This window comes from Pogona vitticeps, chromosome 6, assembly GCF_051106095.1.
Source record: "Pogona vitticeps strain Pit_001003342236 chromosome 6, PviZW2.1, whole genome shotgun sequence".
Lineage (NCBI taxonomy): Eukaryota > Metazoa > Chordata > Lepidosauria > Squamata > Agamidae > Pogona > Pogona vitticeps.
In genome coordinates this window covers 91,201,356-91,222,959 of record NC_135788.1, presented here as the reverse complement: position 1 = coordinate 91,222,959, position 21,604 = coordinate 91,201,356, and the positions used below count along the sequence as shown (strand labels likewise).

Below are 21,604 nucleotides of genomic sequence, written 5' to 3'. Positions count from 1 at the left end.
CGCTAGCTGTGCTGGCCAAAATTTCTGGAAGTTCTAGTCCAAGAACATCTGGGGACCCAAGGTTGGGAACTGCTGATTTAGAAGAAGATATTAGAAGGGTGCATGGCCAGATGACACAATGGTGGTGGGAATGGTAATGTGCTCACTGGTGAATATCATGCTTATTTTATTTTCCTTTACATATGTAAATGTTATTTGTTTTGTGCCATCAAGTTGGAACTGACATAGTGACCCTATTAGGGCTTTCAATATGAGATAATTAAGGAATTGGTTAACACTTCCACACACTCCATTAAGTTTCCATAGCCAAGTAGCAATTCATACTCGTGTCTCCTGAGCCTTAGTCTGTTGTTCTATCCACCACACCACACAGTGTATTATTAGTTATGTTTATATCCTGCCTCTCTTCCAATGAGTTCAAAGCAGCATACATGACTATCTGCTTTTCCAGCTCATCCTCACAACAGTCCTGTGAGGTAGGACAGGTCACTGGTCCAACATTATCAAGTGAGGGTGCAATCAGATGTGTATTTAACCTGCTGTTCATTCCACTGCAGGCTGGTTTGCTCCTTTTTCTGATGATCACATGATGTAATTCGCTGGAGTGAAACAAATTGTCCCCAGAATGTTCCTACCTGTATCTTTCTGAGTCTATGTCAGAGGTTGCTACTTTTTTGGTGCTGGTAGGATCGCTCTGGTTTGGTCTGTTTCCAGTGCATGTGATTGTTGGAAATGGACCAAAAGTGAGCCTTCCGGCTGTCAAGGCTCCTTCTAATTAGAATTTCTGATATCGTGAAGTAGCTTAATGAGCAAGCCACTTCAAGATATCACCAAATTGAAAACGTCCTCTGCTCCTTGGTGGAGGAGCTGAAGAGTGAAATCTTTTTTTTAAGACTGCAGTAGACCATTGCTGATGTGCTGCATCAGTTGTAAAAAATATAAAAAATACTTTCTTTGCCTTGTCTGAACCGACCAGGAGTCAGACCTAATAAGGCCACCTGCTCTGATATGCCATTTGGATGCAAGGATTGCACCAAATGACATATCACAACACGAGTTTCATAGCTGACTTTTAGTGGGAACTAGAACATGGAACACCAAAATCCCTGTCCAATTCTATAATCACTATGCCACACTGGTTATGCTACTGGTTGCAAGCAAGAAACTCTGTGAATCTGATGCCACTCCTAAGTATTGAGTATCAGCCACATTGGGTGACATTGATGGCAGACATCATTCAGAACGTCTGAAAAGCATCGATGTGAGCAAGGCTGAGGTGCTCTTTGCTTCTGCCCATTTAAGCTTATAGCTTAAATTAAGTCCATATACATGCTCATTAGTGCATGTGCTATCACATGCACTAATGATACAACAACCACTATGCATACTGTATGTGTTCATTCATAACATTGCAGGAGTAGTTGATCCAGTGGACACTTTTCCAAGGACTCTATTGTCGAAAATCTTCCATTTTTACCTTGGGAAGAGCCCAAGGCTGCAGAAAGTCCCATTTCTGATGGGTACAGTGCTGCTACTAATGATTGTGTTGGGTAATAAGCGTCCCATCTTCCTCATTCCAACACTCTCCAAATATATTAGATTACAGATCCTATCACCCACTGGGGATGGAAGGAGTCATAATCCCACGCTCTAGCATTGAAGGTGGGGATGGTCACTAGAGTGCAACGCCACTTTCTCCAGTCCCCAGCACAATCTATCAATTTGTGTGTGATTTCCTGTAACTGTGAGATGTTCTGCAGGTTTCTGGTTTCCGGTCCTGAGTGACAAAATCCTGCAGCAGCTCAGGGATCAAATCATCTAATTCTTTTCGATCTGGAGTGAGATATTTCTAGGCAGTGCTCTGAGTTATTGTATTCCATGCTTTGGAAGTAAGATAAGATTCTTCACCCAGGGAAATCAGATACTATAAATTATGCAAATTGAGAAAATGTGCATAGTTCCATTCTGCATAATTTATCTTAGTTTTGGTAGTCACAAAAGTGTGTGTGTGGGTGTCATGGAAGTCTCATCAGCCTCCTTACTTTTTTCTGATGTTTTACATGCCATTCTCTTTGCACTTTCTAGTTCAATCCTGTGGCCTTAAGGACTAGAAACTTGCCATTTAAAAAAGAAGAAAAGAAAAGAAGGTTGGAAGACTCAGGAAACTAGATTCTGCATCAGAATCACATTTGGGGTGGGGGTGGTTAGTGACCCACAAGGATGGATCCACCTATGGAGAAAGGACAGGTCTCTGCCCTTCCAAAAAACGCTGGCACAGAAGGATTCTGCGTCTCTCTCTCTCAGGACCCTCTTTCTTACCCTTCACTTTAAAACAAAGGACAAAACAAGCAAGCAAGCAGAAGTTACTTGTTCCCCCGCTCAGCATCCTTATGTCTTTTTCTCTACTGCTTTGGTACCTAATAGATCTGTAAGAGGCACGTCCATTCCATTCCCCTTCCCATATTTTTAAAGATTGCACACCGGCAGTGCACATTCACTCTTATTCTCTCTGCCTCCCTCCCTCCTTCGTGTGCGTGTGTGTAAAACACACTTTACATCCTGCCAGCAGATCAGGCACTGCTGAACTCAAAAGCTTGCTGCCTTCTTATTTTATTGAACAGAGAAGGACTGACTGAAGGAATTATTTTACCTCTCTGGGGTTATGGAGCTTTCCCAGTAATCCGTATTTGTGTGCCCGCCTGTGCGGTGCGTGTCTGTCTGTCTGGTGTTATGCTCCTCCAACCCAGCGCTCTCCAGAGGTACCCAACCCCAAATTCCACCCCTGGCTGTGTTGTCTTGGGAATGATGGGACTTGGCGTCCAAGACATCACGATTTCATGGCTGAGGATGCCTCCAGCGTCACTGTAGGAGTGGAAAGAGGGCTCTTTCGACAAGGAAACCCCAGCAAGAAGCGGCGGGTCTCTCTTTCTCCCGCTGCAAGTAAGGAAATAAAGAAATACCTCCCCATCCCTAGTTTGTACGGCGCGTCGTGCGCATCTCGGCTCTCCCTCCCTCCCTCCCTCGCCTTCTCGCCAGGCGAGGTTTCCAATCCCCAAAGGAGGGCGATCATTCTCGGCGAAGGGGGGAAACCCACTCTCGCCTTTGCTCGCTCGCCGTCAAACGCACAGAGGCGGGCTGAGCACGCAGGCACACACACACCACACACACACACACACACACAGACGGCTGGCCACCACCAGGGCGTCTAACCCACCTCTGGATCAGTGACTCTCTCTCTCTCTCGCCTGCCATGTCTTCCAAGGCAAGCCAGAGGCTCCCCTAGGTGATCCTGCGTGACACACAGACACACATCCGCGTACACACACGCGCACGCACACCCCAGCGCGGGCACCGACGTGGCCCCGCACGCGCGGCGGCAATCCTTCTTCACCCGGCCAACTTCACGCGTCTTTGCCTCGGCGCGATGGAAGCTCTCGGGGAAGGAGTTGGCGGGATCTCCCGTTCCGGATCCACACCGCCGGCGGATTGAAGGGGTTTTAATTTTTTTTTGTGGTTTGTTTTTTTAATCTAAAGGAGGGAAACCGAGAAAGGAGGTTGCGGGGGGGGGGGGAGTTGGCGGTGCCGGGGAAGCCGCAATGCCTGTTGCTTGGAAGGGGGTCGTCGTGGCGGATTGTCGAGGCTCTCCGGCTCCCCTCCAGCAGCTCGCCTTGGTTCGTCTCCCCTCGGGCTGCAGGTCTTCGGAGGGCGGCGGCGGCGGCGGCGGACACGGCCACGGCAGCCGAGGGCTGTTGGAGGCGGCCAGGGGCGGCGAGAGGTGAGTCGCGTGATTTTCAGCCCGCGCCCGGCGGGAGGACGAGGCGAGTGAGTGGGAAGGGCTCGCCTGTGGCTTGGCCGCCGGTCCGACCAACCCCGCCTGCCCGATGGATCTGGGGACCGCCGATTGTCGGTCGCAGAAGCGAGGCGGAGTTCCCTGCCGGAGAGATCTGGCGCAACTTTGCCCGCATCCTGGAGAAAAAGTTGTGGCCGATTCACGCGCGGTCGCTTCCTCCTTCTCCCCCCTACAGAAGGGCAAGGCAAGGCAGGCGATCTTCTCCGTGCATAAGCTCCACCTTGGGGCCTTACTCCCGAGTAGCCGCATCTAGAGGTCGCAGCTTTCTGTCCCCCCCCTTCCCCAGTTAATGAATGAATGACCCTTCCGCCGCCACCCCCCCTCCACGCGCGACCAACCCGCCTGAGATTTCTATCCACCGCACAGGCTTAAGAGGTGGTTCCGCCGAGGTAAGCCCGGTTCTGTTCAATGAGATTTGCTTCCAGGTAAGTAGCGGCTATAGGATTGCAGCCGTCTTGATGCTCAGCATGGATTCCCAAAAAATTGAAACCCGGGAAGGGGAGGGGATGTTACTCGATGGAGGGAACAGCAGCTTGGTTTTTCCACGAGGGGCGGGGAAGGGGTGTGTGGCTGTTCCGCCACTCCTCCGACTCCCAGGTAAGACCTTCCGCTGGTAAAGCGCGTCCTTTGCCCCATCGAAGCAAAAAGTCCGTTTAGAAATCTTTCATTCTCCAACCACCGCCACCCGAAAATCCCTCCTCTGCACTTTATTCTGGTTTTTAGGAATGCCACCGAACTAAAATACTGTATTATGCTATTGTCAACTGACTCTTGCTTTCCCTATTTCAGTGAAAGGGGTGGCCGTGTAAACCCAGAGAAGTCTGCTGTATCAGGGATGCAGCTGAATTGCTGCCCCCTTGTGGCCTCCCATTTTTGTAAAAAAATGTATATTTTATTCTCGTCCAAGCCATGTATTAAACCAACATATAAAGCCGTTAGTTTAAAAGAATTGGGGGGGGGGCATGAAAACATTGCTCTTGAGAAAACCAAGCTGTATGTACGACTGTTGCACCTCTTGAATGTAAATCTTTGCAGCAAATGGGACTGAAGCTATTTCATTTTTCATGGGGGATTTAACATTCGAAACCAAGCTGGAGCTCCTATTCAAAAAATAATTTTAAAATGCTGTTTTCTTGTTTCTGGAGGTTTTCTTTCCACTTAAGGAAATTAGGGATTGTTTTCCTCTCTGGTTTATTTCTCAATGGCTTGCTCCAGACCTTGCGATTGTGGACATTTTCTCTGGTTCTGCATTAAGATGTCAGGCACATACACACAGACACACACACACACACACACCCCTCCTAAAATAATAAGAATTGATAAAACAGCAAGAATGATCAAGGTTGGAAAAATATATTTCTAGATCTTCCTGTAAAAAGTCACCCGTAGAGAGTCTGAGGATGGCTTAGTTTGATTTATTTTGTACAATCCCGTGGTACAACTCTGATTCAAATTTTGGCCACGCATCTCTGCTGGACTTTCTTTCCCTCCCACCATGTATGTGTGTGTGTGTAGCTTGCTTTAGGAGATGGGTTATCACAGTTTTCATGCAGCCATATAACATAATATTACTCTAAGTGGTATCTGTTTTCCCTTTAAAAAGCTCTCCCTTCTTCCTTTTTAGGGACACTCATAGAATAGGAATTGATGTCTGCTGATAACATCTGTAAGGCAAGATGTGTTAACAGCAGCAGAAAACAGAAAAGGGGTGTGAGTGAAGAAAAATGGTTCTATTCCGGTGAACCAATATCTGCAGTGAGCATGTCCTTCTGATGTTATTCTATTATTATTGTTGTTATTGTTATTATTAAATGACAGAGATGTGCATGCTGCAATCTTAAAAAAAACTAGGAATACCTTGGGGGAAACGGGATATGCTCCAGAGAACAGGGATGTTCTCCAGCCTGTGAGTTGTGTAGGGTGCATATCTTCAGAGAAGGTAGGGAGAATGCATATCATACATGAAACTTGCAGGAATGATATGGATTTTCATACAGTTAAAGACGTCTCCAGAATGTGTGTTTTTTTTTTGTTTTTTGTTTTTGCAGGGCCTGCTCTATCATTAGGTGAAGGAGGCAACAGCCTCAAGTAGCAGTTACTGCCTGAATACTCTGGCTGTGCTCTTCTGCTGGAGGGAAGTGTGTATGAGACATAACCTCTCCTGAGAGCACTAAACTAGTCTGCTACCTCAGGTATGGGAGAGAATGCCGTTCCATCTCTGGTCGTAAAATAAGATCCAACTACCAATCTAATCAGCTTCTGTGTGGGAAATGAAGAAGGGTGCCATTTTGTCTTCAGGCAGCAAAATAAGATCCAACTACCAATCTAATCAGCTTCTGTGTGGGAAATGAAGAAGGGTGCCATTTTGTCTTCAGGCAGCAAGAGTCTTAGGCTAGTGCTGCTTTTTCACCTATTGGTCAAAGCTAGCTTCCTTATTGTTGATGCTGCTGTTATATGCCATCAAGTCACTTCCAACTTAGGATAACCTAAATAGGGTTTTTTTTGAGGCATGGAAGGTGTTCAAGGAGTGGTTCAGGATTTCCATCCAGTATTGAACTTCATGACCAAATGGGGATTTGAACTCACATTTGCTGAATCCTAGTCCAACACTGTCTAATGTACTGTGCTGCCTCTCATTTGTCGTTGTGCTATTTGATCCTCATTAAATAGTTTTTTTTCTGAGACAATCAACATTTAGGGAAATAAATTTAGAGAAATAAATTCTATAGCCATTTATTAATTTAAAATATTCTGGGCACACATGTACTTAAGTTTAACAGAGGTCTTAGGGTGATTCATGGTTGTCATGAAAACAATGTGAACAGAAACGACAACAAAACCTTTTTCAAGTAGACCAGTAAAACACAAAGATATGAACGCTATAATCATGTGCACAGGTTCCTTGCAGTAAGCCTCAATGAATTCAGTACAACTTGCTTATGATTAAACTTTAATAGGATTTCAGTCTCTGCCCTGCAAAACTACTAGTTAATATAATCACTTTAAAATAATTGCGGGCAGAATGCTACGTCTTTGCTAGCATGAAATGAGATAACGTTTGGCCTTGGACAAACCTTTCTAAGAAGGGATTCTGTATATGGGGTGCCACAACAAAAAAGATCCTGTTTCCAGTTAGCTTGTGCCTCACTTCATAGGGCTTGGAGGAGCATGGAGAAAGGTGCCGATGTTCGTGGTGTCACTGTTTGAACACGTTCATAGGGAGAAGATAGGCAGAATCCTCATGGTCTGTTATTGTGTACTGCAGTTACTCTCTCAGCTGAAAAGAGTCTGGCCTCTATATCTGTAACTCCTATAGATGTATGCCTACTGTTTTAAAACTTCCTATCTTCAAGATATCCTTTCCATGTTGATTCTGTTAGTTAAGCAGCTGTTGTGCCACTCAGGGATCCGGGAACACATATTAAGGTGGATACTCAATTTACAAAAGAGCCAAGCAAACCCTTTGCCTGATCTAAGCTGAGAATCTAATCTAGAACATATGTAATTTGTGTCCTGAAACTATAATTTATTAGGGGAGATCATCAGTTGGGAGCAGTCTGCCTGCCACCATATTGAGGATCCCCTCAATAAAGTTCCGAGGAATTCCAGGATTCCATAAAGGTTGCATGAAAATGACTACTTCATGCAGATTACCCTTCCGTATATTTAAGGATTCCTTTACATCAGATGGACAGTTTAATTCCTCCCGGTGTTGTTGGGCTGTACCTCCTGCAGTGAAGGATTATAAGAATTTTAGCCCAACATTTAAGGGGCTTTGAGTTGCTTCCTTCTGCTTCACATGTTTTAATGTAGGCAAGTGCTAATGCATTTCAGATAATAAGCTAATAAATTTTTCAGTGCTGTAGTAACCCATTGGCTTATGCTGTAGTAATCTTGTTTTCCATAAGAGATGGTTACTTTGGACTTGTGACCCGCTGAGCTGCCCAGGGCTGGTGAAATGTGAACCATGGTTTCACCATTGAATGGTAATCAGGAGAACTAGGATTTCCCTCATTTCAGTTTGAGAGCCAGTGTAGTGTGGTGTCTTATAAGGACTGAGGAAATATGGGTTCACATCCCCAAACAGCCATGGAAAATCACCATGTGGTGGCCCTGAAAACCACCCCTTAAATGCTTTTTGTACTTTGAATACCCTGCTAGGCTTGCCATAGGTCAGAAGTGACTTGACAGCATATCAAAATATTATCAGTAGCATTTGTCTACGTATGTTATTTAAGGGTTTTCCTGTGTACTCTTGCACTTAAAAACAGCAGCAATAACAACTAGAACTCAGCATCATGCAAGGTTAATTAGGTAATCTGCATCAGCCATGCAAAATTATGCATTCTTGTATAAATTGCTCTCTTTGAAACATTTGTTCCAATTCTGGAAGTCACAAGGAAGGCTGGGGAAGAAGTGCTATCCCTTGACTGTAGGTCATTAACAGAGCATAGGCTTTATAGGCAGAAGATACTTGGTTCAGTTGCATGGCATCTGTAGTTAGAAGGATCAAGTGATGAAGGATCAAGTGATGAAGAAGGCCTCTGCCTAGGGAAATGCTGTGTGCCTGAATAGGCAGGACTCAGCTAGCTGGACAAACAAATCAACATGCTGTTTATTCCATGGTCAGAACTGGGGGAAGTTCTTTCTTTCTTTTCTTTCTTTCTTTCTTTCTTTCTTTCTTTCTTTCTTTCTTTCTTTCTTTCTTTCTTTCTTTCTTTCTTTCTTTCTTTCTTTCTTTCTTTCTTTCTACAGCTAGCGTGACCTGTGGGTGGGGTCTATGACTTTTAGTCTGGAAATGAAACTTTCCTAAGCTCTGCCTCTCACCACAGAAATTGTTCTCCACCTCAATCAGTCCTCTTTCTTTCATGTTTATTATTGCGAAAACAGACACAGGCCTCACATAAGTTCCACAGGTCTTCTGTGTGGGCCACTGTGGAGGCCTGAGGCTCTGAATTCCTTCCCACAAGCTTTGGTGGGCTGAGGTGGAGATAGAAAAAGTTGCTTTTTGTTATTGTTGTTGCTGTTGTGATTACCATCAACCTTTTTAAAAATACAAATTCTAGTTTCCCATGGCCATGCTGGCTGAGAACATTCGCCTTCTCTGGGTGAGGGGAATGGAACAGCGGTGAGGATGGGAACGACCCTTTCCTATAGCTGCTATAGTCTCTCCATGTAAGTGAAGTTTGTCTCCAAACAGCAATTTGGTAGATGAAGAGAGTGGCATTTCTGTGATAGGAAGGATTAGGGCCAGTCTTACTCACCTTAAATGGGGTGAGGTGGCAATCTCAGGTAGCAGATTTGCAGTGTTGTCAAAAAGCCACATAGGGTTAGTTGTTTAATTTGTGTTTGATTTTACTGCTGGTGCATGAGGAGAACCACCACAATTGGCTATCTTTTGGTGTGTTTATAAAATTCTATATAAATAATGATTATAACCAATAAAAGCTATTGAAAATCTTAAACAGACAAAAATCACAACCCCTGTCAGCCTGTGGGGAGGGCAATTTTCAATGTTTCATTGCATCGCCACTGTTTTCATATGTTCTCATGTCCTGTCAAGTCACTTTTGACTTATGGCAACTCGATGAATTATTACAGCCAACTTGTTCTTAATAGAGCCAATGTGTTATATTGGATGGAGTGACAGACTAGTACTCCAGAGGCCTGAGTTCAAATCACGATCCAGCCATTGAAACTCAATGGAGGGTGGCACTGGTAAAACCACTTCCTATATGTGTTCCATGCCTTGTAAATTCTATCAGGGCCATCCATCATAAGCTGAGTGTGGCTTGGTGGCATACAACATAACATGCTATGAATTAGTGACCTTCTAAAGACCCTGCCATTAATTGCACTGCTCATGTCTTGCAAACTAAAGGTCAGACAACCTTTTACTGAGTCAATGCTCTCATGACCAGCCTTGCTTTTTCCTACTGTTTACCTCCTTTCACAGTATTGCTTGTTTAAAGTCAGACGTTTATGGCCAGGGGTTGGGGCAACAATGCAAGTACTTATAAAATTGCCAAGCTTACCCCAATGCCCCTTAGAATTCCAGCTACCATGTCATTTTTTTTAATGTGGGCGGCTTATCTCTTTCTTTTTAAAGAAAATGGAAGTGTTTCGCTACGGGTTGGCATAGAAGTAGCTTGTGACTGGCACAAGGGGCCATCACCCTGCAAAATCTCTGGAGTGGGGCACTCCCCTCTGACCTCCCTCTACAGTAGCATTGCTGGCGAGGACAGGAGGGAGAAGAGATTATGCAAAGGTGGTTAGGGGGAGCCTAGCTCTAAGTGGCTGCCATTTTTGAGAATGTGCTGGAAGATATTGGCTAGAAAAAAAACATGGCTGCCACTATGAAAATTGAGGTTCTGTACCAACAGCATTTTAGTTGAGCGACTCCTCAGTGCTGGAGTTGCACAACATAAAAACAATAACAACAAATCTCCCTCTGCAGGTAGTTGTATCTGCTTTTGACTCAGTTTTCCTAACAAGTCTACAAAAATTACTAGCCTGCAATTTTTTTTCTTATTCTGTCTCTCTCATTCTCTCTCTCCAGACATATCTTTATTACCTGTTCATGGCACACCTTGTGGTCTGACAGAAGAAAATGAAATCCACCTTTGAAACGCCATGCCCCCCCTTATAAAAATGTTCTGCCCTGATCAGCTGGAAATGATTCTAACACACCACAGGAGATCAGGAGAGGAAGTCATTACAAGCTTCCTCTGTGTATTGCTGTGAAAATAAATCTGAAATCCATCCAGCAAAATGCACAGGCTGGAAAGGTCATATAGGCTACAGTTCATATCCCAATAAATTCATGTCTTTTCCTAAACTAGGGATAGATAACTTGTGGCCCTACAGATGATCTTGGACTCTGGCTCTCATCATCCCTAACCTGACTATGCTGGCTAGAAGTGATGGAAGTTGCAGTCTAACATATGTATGTCCTATAGGCATATCCTGGACATAACTTGGAAATGCTCCTCTCTCTCTCTCTCTCTCTCTCTCTCTCTCTCTTTGGACAACAGCTCCCATAATCCCCCAGTCAGGCTGAATAGTGCTGACTGGAGATTATGGGAATTGTACAACAATGTAGCTTTTCCAAGCCTTGGTCTGTTCTTGCAGGAAGCTGTTCTGTACTGAGTCAGATCACTGGGCCCAGGTAGCCTGGTACAATCAACACCTACTGGCAGTAGCTTTTCATTGTTTCATACGGGATCCTGCCTAGCCTAGCTGGAGGTACTGGAAACTGAATCCACCACCTCCAGTCTGCAAAGCAGGAGCTTTACCCATTGGGATACAGCCCTTCTCTATCATTCCCCATTGATTTCCAGGGGATCACCCTTGATAATTTGAATCCTTAGTTGGCGAGTCGACTGTAGGCAGGGCTTTTCCCTCCCTCTTGGCACTCTTAGGCAAAGCAACTCATCATTTGCAAAGGCTGGGAACACACTCAGTGAATCCCTTTCACCATTTAATGGGATTGCCTTTCTGGCAAAAAACCCATTTGCTGGAAAGGGAGGAAAGACCCAAACAACTTTGCTTGGCTTCTTTCGTGGAAATGGGGACTAAATTGCCTTCATAAAACATAAGGGCTCAGAACCTTTTCTAGTTCCAAAGAGCCAGAAGACAGTTTGCCGAAACCCCCCAGCACTTAATTGGTTTTCTAACACAGGCAGAGGCAGACTGATGCTAGATTTAGGGAGGCTAGCCTTCTACTAACTGCATCATTTTCATCACAGGAGGAATGGGATATTATACCTGGTGCAAATTTTGGCTTCCTGGCTGTGATTATATTATTCTCCCTTTCCTTTCCCTTTTCCCTTTGAAAGGACAACAACAACACAAGTTCTTAATCTAGGCTACAGCAATTGTTCCCAACCTTGGGTCCCCAGATGTTCTTGGACTAAAACTCCCAGAAGCTTTCAGCAGGATGCTGGCTAGGATTTCTGGAAGTTGTAGTCCAAGAACATCTGGGGACTCAAGGTTGAGAAGCCCTGGGCTATAGTGTGGAAGCATATGGGTAAAGCCTTGGAAGCTAATGTGGTAGGGTAGTCTTCAGCAGTTTACCGCAACACTAGCAGATTTTATTTGGCATAAACCAATAGGAGACGCAGCCAATCTTCTATTAACTGACATCTGTGTTCTCCATCTACGTGCCATGACATTTCCTCGCTTTCTACTAAATGCCTCCCTTGTCTGAGCATCAGATCCCTCAGATTTCACACAGATAGGACAAAGGTCACTTAAAAATCCACACCAAGACAGCATAATTGCTGCTGAAACTAAAGAGGGCTTTCCGATCTGTCAGATTTGCTCTCTCTCTCTCTCTCTCTCTCTCTTCCTTCACCCATTGCTGTGACCTTCTGTGAACTGCTCTCAACACAGAGACCCTACAAAGCAATACTTGCCGTGAAAAGACACCAGCAGATTTTTGAACGGAGTGTGTGAGTTCATTTTTCCTTTTGTTTGAAGCATGGGCGCACATGTTCCTCCATCTGCAATTATGCCACCGCAGCGTAGCAGAGAGCTAACCAACACTTCCCTCCTGGGGCAAACCACCAGAGAAGTGGGGAAGGTCAAGATGTCTGAGTCTAGCTGCTACCGTTGGTTTGCCGTTTGAGACAATCTGCTGTCTGGCAGACCTTTTTTCTGGAGTACATATTTCTGCAGCATGTGCTCAGTAGTACACGGTTATGTGTTAAAGCTGATGTAGACAGGAAGCCTATGAAACGAAAAGTTCCTAACCAAATACTGTGAGAGTTTTGGCAACCTTGAATGCTGCCTTTAGTAGGTTTAGCTGGCAGGGACCTTTCTGGACTGGGCTGTCTGTCTGTCATTAACGGCACTAACCAATAGTTCCTTCCCTGCCTCTGATTCAAAGAAAGCCCCGCCTTTCTGCTCAGGGTCTTTTCTCCCTCTCTTTTGTCTGTTGGAAGCAATTAGTCTGTTGAGGCCTGTTGCTGACAGCAGTCATGTTTTTAGCTTGCTGTTATCTGTTTGCTATAAATACAGTAATGAAAACTTTTATTCTTTTTACTGTTAATATCTCAGTTTGAGTTATTGAGACTGTAAGTGCCAGTTAATGAGAAAAAGGGGTGGACTAATTGGGGGAAATTGAAGCTATTCTGCTCTTTGGATCCCTGCACTTCTGCAGTGCAGCTAAAGGAATTTAACAAAACATTCAAAACTGCAACAACTATAGAAGACCAGAGTATGTAAAAGTTCTTTTGAACCGTAACCCCTGAAGTACCCTAGGCATCAGCATAGTCATCATGTAGGTTGGACATTTTGGGAGCTGTAGCCCCCAAGGGTAACTATTCTGATTTCTGAACAATCCTGTGCATGTTCAGTTTGGAAAAGTACACACTTTGCAGGTCAGCTTAAGACATTTTGCTGCCTGAGGCACGGGACGAGATGATGTCCCCATGAGTTCTGTGCACAGAAGCTGGCAGTTGAACCTTTCTTCCACGCTGGCAAATGGATGAAGATCATCCCCCACATTAGAAGGAGCTAGACTAGTTTAGAGGTAACGGGACAGGCCATGTGCTATGTACAGCTGTCTCCTCTGGGAGAAGGAAAAAGCCAAAGCATTGTGCAGGATTCTGTCACCTGAGGTAGTTGCTTCACGCTGCCTAATAGCAGGACTGGCCCTGACACAGTACAGAGGGGAGGAAAGAAAAGAAAAGAGGGGCAAGGCTCTCTGATGCTGTATCATTTTCCCTGCATGCATTGGTATGTGATTGTCACAGAAACAAGTACAGGAATGCACTGTGTATGAGCAGGGGTACTTTTTCTGTTGTCTCTAGCTGAGGGGAGGGTATGGGTTGCCTTGCATTCCATCTGCTATTCTAAGTTGTTTGGACCAGTGTCCTTCCAGGGAGGTATTTTCTTAACTGCAACTCTTTTGTTTTCTTTGAGTTGGGTAAGTGACTAACCCTAAAGCCATCTTTGGGGTCATTTAGGGCCATTTATCTATGCAACAGATAAATGCAGCTCAAATTAGATCTGGTAAGAAGTACCGTACCACTTTATAATAAGCAACATTTATTTCTCAACTATTGTTGTCATTATTCACTTAGGAGGCCTGTAAAATATTCTAGGTGCTATACAGAGATTTTTTTTTTTAAAAAAATCATCTCTAAAGGTAGGTAGTACTGTATATATTTGTTCTGGTTTGCTTTAATATGCTTTTGGGCATGTTCTGCTTTTGTGGAACTGCTGGATCGCTCAGTGGTTTAATACCTGGCTGTAAAAACAGAGGTTTGCTGTTCGATTCACCACTGTGCCCCCCTGACAGGGGCTGGACTCAATGATCCATAGTGCTGTGTTGATATGTATTCATTCCTGCATTTTGTGATTGGGTGTCGTTATGAGTATGTTTCTGCTGGTCATCCTCCACCCCATCATGTCTTACTGCCACTCTTTTTTCAGTTTTCTTGGATATGAGCTATTCCTACATTCAACTATTTTTTCAAAAAAAGTTTTCACTTCTACACCATAGTGCAAACGTGAAAACTATCAAGTTTTTAAAAATTAAGTAAAAATGTGACAACATAAGTATGATCAGTGGATGAAAACAAGAAGGGAAAAGAGGAGAGAGTGAAGCAGGTAGGAATAGGAAGGGGCAGGTATCACCTGTTGCTGTATTTCACTTTTTAATTTTTTTAAACATGGTGATCACTGTTATACCATAGCACAAAAATGAAACATGAAAATAGATAAATAAAAATATTGGAAAGCATTGTGGTGAAAATGCGAAGGTTTGAGAATGGTGAGCAGGGGAACAAAAGGAGGAAAGAGAAGTGAGATAGGAGATACAGAAAAGGGGAGGACTGTCTGTATTGGGAGTGAGACCTCAGGGAGCAATTCCAGATGTGTGTGGACAGGTAATACCAAGATGACTCAGTACATCCCAGTATCTCCAGCAAGAAATAACTTCTCCATGTAGGGATGCCAACACCATGCTGATTTGTTCAAATCTGCAAAATAATAATAATAATAATAATAATAATAATAATAATAATAATAATAATAATAATAATAATAATAATAATAATAATAATAATAATAATAATAATAATAATAATAATAATAATAATAAGTCTGAACATCCCGAAGCAACTGCAAAATGACAGGGGACACAACCACCACCACAGTGTGGATAGGTCCCTGTAATTTATTTATTTATTTATTTATTTATTTATTTATTTATTTATTTATTTATTTATTTATTTATTTATTTATTTATTTATTTATTTATTTATTTGACTTATATGCCGAGAATGGAGAGGGAAGAGGAGAGTATACAAACGGAGGTACTTAGGAAAAAGGTCAGTAATTTAAATGGAAATATAGTATACAGTCTTTCATCAATGAAGATTGGAGAAGACAGTGACCAGGAGACATTGTGTTTGTTTAGTCTATTGCCTGGTTATAAACCATTTATGGGCAAATTCAAAGCCCCTATTTTCCCTTCATATTGCTGTTTATCTTTAAATTTAGACTTGGACTGGGCAGGTCTTCCAGTAGAAGATACCTTCAACCAGAGTACCGTTCCTTGCCCCCTGTCCTCAAAAGGATGGTGACCTATGCCATGAGCTCTTTCCCTTTTAAACTTGGTGCCTTGCGACTGTTTCTGGGTAGGACAAAGGCTGCTGTTGGCATATGGGTACATGTCACAAAGGGCTTATCTGATCCCCTCCTGCTTGGTACCTCCTTCTATCGCATTTCCTTTCTCTGTTAGTGGCTTCCCCCCTGCTGACGTAATTTTTTCCGTTTAAGGTTTATTTAAAGAAAAAGGAGAAGTAAACGAATGGGCGAGGAATATAAACTTTGCATGGGTGACTTAAGCTTTCTGACCCGGCATTGCATGTTGGCAGCAAGTCAGCATTCACAACAGAAACACTGGCACATTTTTTGCACCTGCCTGGTTGTCAACAAAGGGCTTCTAGTCTAGGTGCAATGTTAGATTTATGCACAACCTAAACATTCTGCAGTTTGGGGCCTCAGATTATGAAGGCTCCCAAATATAATTTGTAAATAAATAAATAAATAAATACTGGGCAAAATTCTATTGTGTAAATGTGTGCTGATGGAAACTAATGTTGGCATCAGCTGGCATCATTAAAAATTAATTTAAATTATTTAAAAGCTTTGTATCCCACCTAGTTTAGTCTCCGAGGCTCCTTAGGACTTTTGCCCTGGGAAAGCCTTTGGGAAGCCTGGGATTTTGGGGGAGGAGACTTTAATGACCAAAAATCATTACTGGATCACCACTGCCAGGATTGGGACTGCCAATGGCAATATAGCAGCAATTTGACTACTAAAAGCTCCCCTCTCCCCTGTCCTGAAACTCCCAAATGCATGTTAAGCCGCCCCAAGTAGACATTGTTTAAGGGGTGGGTGGGTAAAAATCTAATGAATGAATGAATGAATGAACGAACGAACGAACGAACGAACGAACGAACGAACGAACGAATGAATAAATAAATAAATAAATAAATAAATAAATAAATAAATAAATAAATAAATAAATAAATAAAAGGGAACCAAAGCTTTGAGCACTGACCTCTCAAAAGTCTGGGTTTGATTCCTTGTATGTACAATCACCTTAAAGCCAAATTAATGTTTCCAGCTTGTCTGATTTTTCTTAGGAAGCTCCTCTTCTTTAACACCAACATGGCAAGAACATATCATGTGATCCTTTCCGTGCGAGGACCTGCCGCACCTACGGAATTTAGCTGGTGTTTGTTTGGAAGAAAAGAATGGCAAACATTGTACATTTCACTACATTCAGGGCAGAAAAGGGCAAAAAGTTCAAAGCTAGGAGAAAGGAAAATTGGCAGGATTTTCCACTACTAACAGAGGCACCATCTAAATACCCAAATCAGATATTTGGAGGTGGGTGGGATGGATGGATGGGGAGAGCACCTTTGGATGCTGCTGGCTGACTTGAGGTCCAACTCTCACCAGTCTCTTTTCATTCTTGGCTGAATTGCAGTCTCTCTTTCTCCACGCTCAGACATCCTGGATTACATCACCTTTTGCTGACAGGCAGGGAAGTCTTTCGTCCTCTTATCTGCTTTCCCTGTATAAGCCATTCCAGCAGGGCCCTGTACCAAGAAACAAGTTGTCATGCAAACACATCACCATCAGATTCCCAACAAACAGATGGGTCTGACCAGAGCCACACTGGCAGGTTTGACCACCTTTAATCCATTTGTCCTCATTTCCCTTTTCCTGTTTAGGTCAACAATCGCACAAGACAAGACCTATGAGCAAGCACAAGATGGGGGTGGTTGTGGTTTAAATAGCCCCAAGTTCAGGGGCTCTTTGCGTTGCAGAGTTTTGAATTTTTGGTAAAACTCTCCTCTTGCTATTCAGTAGAAGTACAGAGACTCACAGAGGAGAGTAACTACAAGTTCTCCAGAGTCCACCCCTTTCTCATTAACTGGCACTTAAGGTCTTCATATCTCACTCTGAGACATTTGTAGAAGACAGAATAAAAACATTTCTTTACTTAGAGTTGCTTGAAATTACAGACTTGTGTGCATTCTTTACCACACACATACTTAACCAACAAAACAAATCAACAGCAAACAAACAACCGTTAAAGGAAAGAGAGGGGAGGTACACTCAGCAGAGAGGTGGGCCACTCTTATAGCTTAGTGCTATATAAAAGGATAATCACTCCAGCCCAGAAAAATCACCCCTAGTCACAGAAACAACAGACAGCATACGAGGTTGTAAATAAAGCTCCAACACTTTGAATAGCATGTGGGACTCCCAAAGTGAGGGAGCCTCAATGAAAAAACAAAATGCTACCTTAAATGTATGATGTGCATAGGAAAGTTTCTTTTGTACTCTGTGTTACATAACAGCACTGATGTTACCTGTCTGTCATGGGGTTGGAGGGAAGGTTCCATCCTATGGGGAGTGGAAGGCGGGACATCAGGAGGAGGGGCTGTACTGTATAAAAATGTGATGCCTGTGTGGTGAGAGGGGAGATGCTGAGACAAACACTGTGAGACACTGGGTTGTGACGAAGCAGCAGCTGGGAAGAAGAAGCTGTTGTGGGAGTCTGTGTGTCAGACAGGGTACTTCTGTGTGTCAGAGTACCAACCTGATAGGTTCAGGTGTCTGTTGGTTAGCCAGAACTGATAGGTTCAGGGTCTGTGCTTTAAGTTAAAGGTTCTGGGTGAACCAAACTGTATGCTTGTATGAGTAAGAAGAAGCCACGTTACTTTATCCTATTCACCTGATTGTTTTATTTTTCCCTGTGTGTATTTAAAATAAACCTTATTCTTTTTATTGTTTAAAATCCATCCCTGGTCTGTGTGACTTCTTATAGGGAATGGTTGGTGGCAGCTTAGTGTAACTGTGTGACATATCCCAGTAGGTCTGGGTTTGTCACATTGATTGGTGTCCAGCGTGTGGGATACGACTGGTCCAGTTGTCCAGCGGTCCAGCAAAGCCTTGGCAGGTGTGCCCAGAGCAAGGGGGGTCTAGTCAGGGACAGTCTGAGGCGCGTAGGTAATCTTCTAGGTGTACCTCACGGGGAGGTGCGCTAGTAGAAGAACGTGCCAACTGGGGAGACTTAGATTAAGGTGCTCTGAGGCAGCCTAGTTTTGGCGGGAAAACGCTGAGGCAAAACTGCGTAGCAACAGCGAGCTAGCTTGCCAGCTGAGAGGCCCAGCAGAGGGGGGTAGGCTCTGACTCGATACTGTTGCAAGTTAGTGCTGAAGAACAGCAGCAATCTCTAGGGAGAGCTGGTTCTGAGGCAAGAAGGGAAAAAAAGTGGTCGTTTTATTTTGAGGCTTGACTTTTTAAAGCAGCCTGTTCTGAGGGGGGATTATGCCCTTGACTCGAAGCCAAGTAGCAGACATGAGTGATGTGAAAGACCCCCAGATTGACCAAGGTTCTGAGGATGAATTTGGCTCAGTGCAAGGTGACAGCACAGGAGAGCAGAACCCAGAACTCAGAAAATTGCTCATACTCCAACAGCATGAACTGAGGATGAGGCAATTTGAAATGGAGGAAAGGGAAAGAGAGAAACAGCGGCAATTTGAATTAGAGAGAGAGAGAGAGAGAATGGAGAGGGAGGAAAGATTGGAGAGAGAGAGAATGGCGTTTGAATTAAGAAAACTGGAAATGATGAACCAGAACAATAATAATAATAGGGATTCTGAGGGAGGCCAACTGTCTAAAGCTGACCTGAAGAAATTCCCTGTGTACCACAAGGGAGATTGTCCTGAGGTGTTCTTTTCCTTAGTGGAAAGAGCTTTTGTGGACTTCTCAGTGAGGGAAACTGAGAAGATGACCATCATGCGGTCTTTAATCAGTGGTAGCCTGGCTGAGGTTTATGCCGAGATGCCTGAGGAACTGATGAAAGATTTTGCAGAGTTTAAAAAACTGGTCTTTGCCAGACATGGGATAAATGCAGAGCAGCTGAGGCAAAGATTCAGGTCCCTCACTAAAAAACCAGAACAGACTTTTACCCAAGTGGGGGCCCAATTGGTGAGGCTGCTTGAGAAATGGCTATCGCAGGAGGGAACAGAGACCTATGAGCAGCTTAAAGACTTGATAGCACTGGAACAGTTCTATTCAGTCCTGCAGGGGGAATTGAAATTCCAGGTGAGGGAAAGGAAACCGAAAACTGTGGCAGCAGCCGCAGAGATCGCAGATTTTATTTCCCAAATAAGAAAGCCCTTGGGTGAGGGGAAATCTGTAGGTAAACCCAAAGAAACCTACAGCAAGTACTCTCAGGGACCAGGGAAAAGCCAGCAAGGGGGAGGGGCCCATGGTGAAGGGAAGCCCTCAGACATGAAACAAAGACCTCAGATTTTGGAGGGAAAACCAAAACAAGATGAGAGAGAATCAAAATACACCAGAAAATGCTATTTCTGTCAGGGAAAGGGTCATCTAATCTCAGAGTGTCAGAAATTAAAGCAGCTAAAAGGAATGGTGCCTCAGGAGTCTAGTGGAACCAAGCCAAAAGCTGTGTTCTGTGTCCAGAAAGAGCAAGGCTCAGTGTCACAGAGGGAGCCTGTTGCCATGGCTACTCAGTCTGGGACAGCTGCCTCTGCTGATCAGGCTGAGGAAAATGGTCCTCTTAGAGAGGTAAAACGCTGCTTGCTGGTGAAAACAGATTCTCAATTGTTTGAGACAGCAGGGGTGGACGTAGGAATACTTGACCGTCAGTATAGGGGGCTGCGGGACACTTGTTCCCAGGTAACCCTGTGCCATCCAGATATCATCCCTAGGGAGTTTATAATCCCAAATGAGAGCATGAAGGTGGCAGGGATTGAGGGGCAGGTAATCTCTCTGCCAGTAGCAGAGGTACCTGTCAACTTTCAAGGCTGGAGGGGAGATTGGCGGATAGCGATTTCATCGACTCTGCCAGCAGCCGTGCTCGTGGGAAATGACCTGGCTGAACATGTGAAAAGGGTGCTAGTGATTACACGCTCACAAGCCACCACAGGGACAGTTCAGGGGGGTAATGATGAGCCAGAGACGGAAGCAGAGGGGAGTTCAGAAGCTGTGGTGGAAACCTTAACCACAGACAGCAGATTTGGACAGGAGCAAAAGGCAGACGCCACTCTCCAAAAGTGTTTTGAACAGGTGACTGACGCCCAGCTAACACCTGAAACCCCAGTGAGATTTCTGGAGAAAAAGGGGATTTTATATAGAGAAACCCTGAGGAATATCTCAAAAGGGGGAGATGGGATCAGAAGTCAACTGCTGGTACCTGAAAAGTATCGCCCCATGATCTTACAAAGGGGTCACTCTGACATGTTTGCTGCACACTTAGGGGTGAAAGGGCCTCTTGATTTGATCAAGCAAGGTTGGGAGCAGATCACCCAGGATGACCCACAAGACGTTGTGACATACATAGACACCTTGATGAATGACCTAAGGAGAAATCTAGAGCTGGCAGCAGAAAACCTGCAAGCTCAGAAGGTCAGACAGAAAACATGGTATGACCACAAAGCTAGAGAGAGACACTTTGACCCAGGGGAGGAAGTGCTTTGGCTTAGGCCCTGCAGAGAGAATAAACTGCAGCTCAAATGGGCAGGACCATATAGGGTCATTTCCAAGATGTCAGACCTGAACTACCTAATAGAGCAGGAGGAGAACCAAGCAAGGAGGGTGGTTCATGTGAATGCCCTAAAACCCTACTACAGAGGGGAACAGAGGGTTTTATTCGCAATAAAAGCAGCTGAGAGTGAGGAAGCTGAATTACCCTTCTGGGAGGGTAGAGGGGAAGTAAAATACAACCCAGAGGAGGTAAAGATCAGTCCTGCACTCACCCAAGACCAGCAGCAAGAACTAAAAATGCTGCTTAGTAAATATCAACAGGTGTTTTCCAACAAGCCGGGGATAGTGAAGGGAGTGATGCATCGGATCCACACAGGGGATGCACCCCCGCAGGCAGTATCCCCATACCGAGTAACGGGACCCTATAGGGACAAGGTGCGGAAGGAGCTGGACGAGATGCTGAGGGAGAACATAATCGTCCCCTCTTCTAGTCCTTGGTCCTCTCCGATAGTCCTTGTGGACAAGCCTGATGGGAGCATTAGGTTTTGTGTTGATTACAGAAAATTAAACCGTGTAACCACTCCTGATGCCTACCCAATGCCCAGGCTAGACAACCTGATTGAAACCATAGGGGGTTGTCGGTTCATCTCATCATTGGACCTGGTAAAGGGATATTGGCAATTAAGAATTGATCCCAGGGATCAAGAA

The 21,604-nt window shown here is 44.3% G+C and overlaps 1 non-coding gene across 1 annotated transcript in view; it reads left to right on the top strand.

The window, feature by feature from the left end:
* Positions 1 to 2,976: 2,976 nt before the first annotated feature.
* LOC110082077 (uncharacterized) overlaps positions 2,977 to 21,604 on the top strand; it is a 30,978-nt gene continuing 12,350 nt past the window's right edge. Inside the window, exon 1 of the transcript XR_012088594.2 lies at positions 2,977 to 3,775. This is a non-coding gene — a transcript (uncharacterized LOC110082077). The remainder of the gene's footprint in view (positions 3,776 to 21,604) is intronic.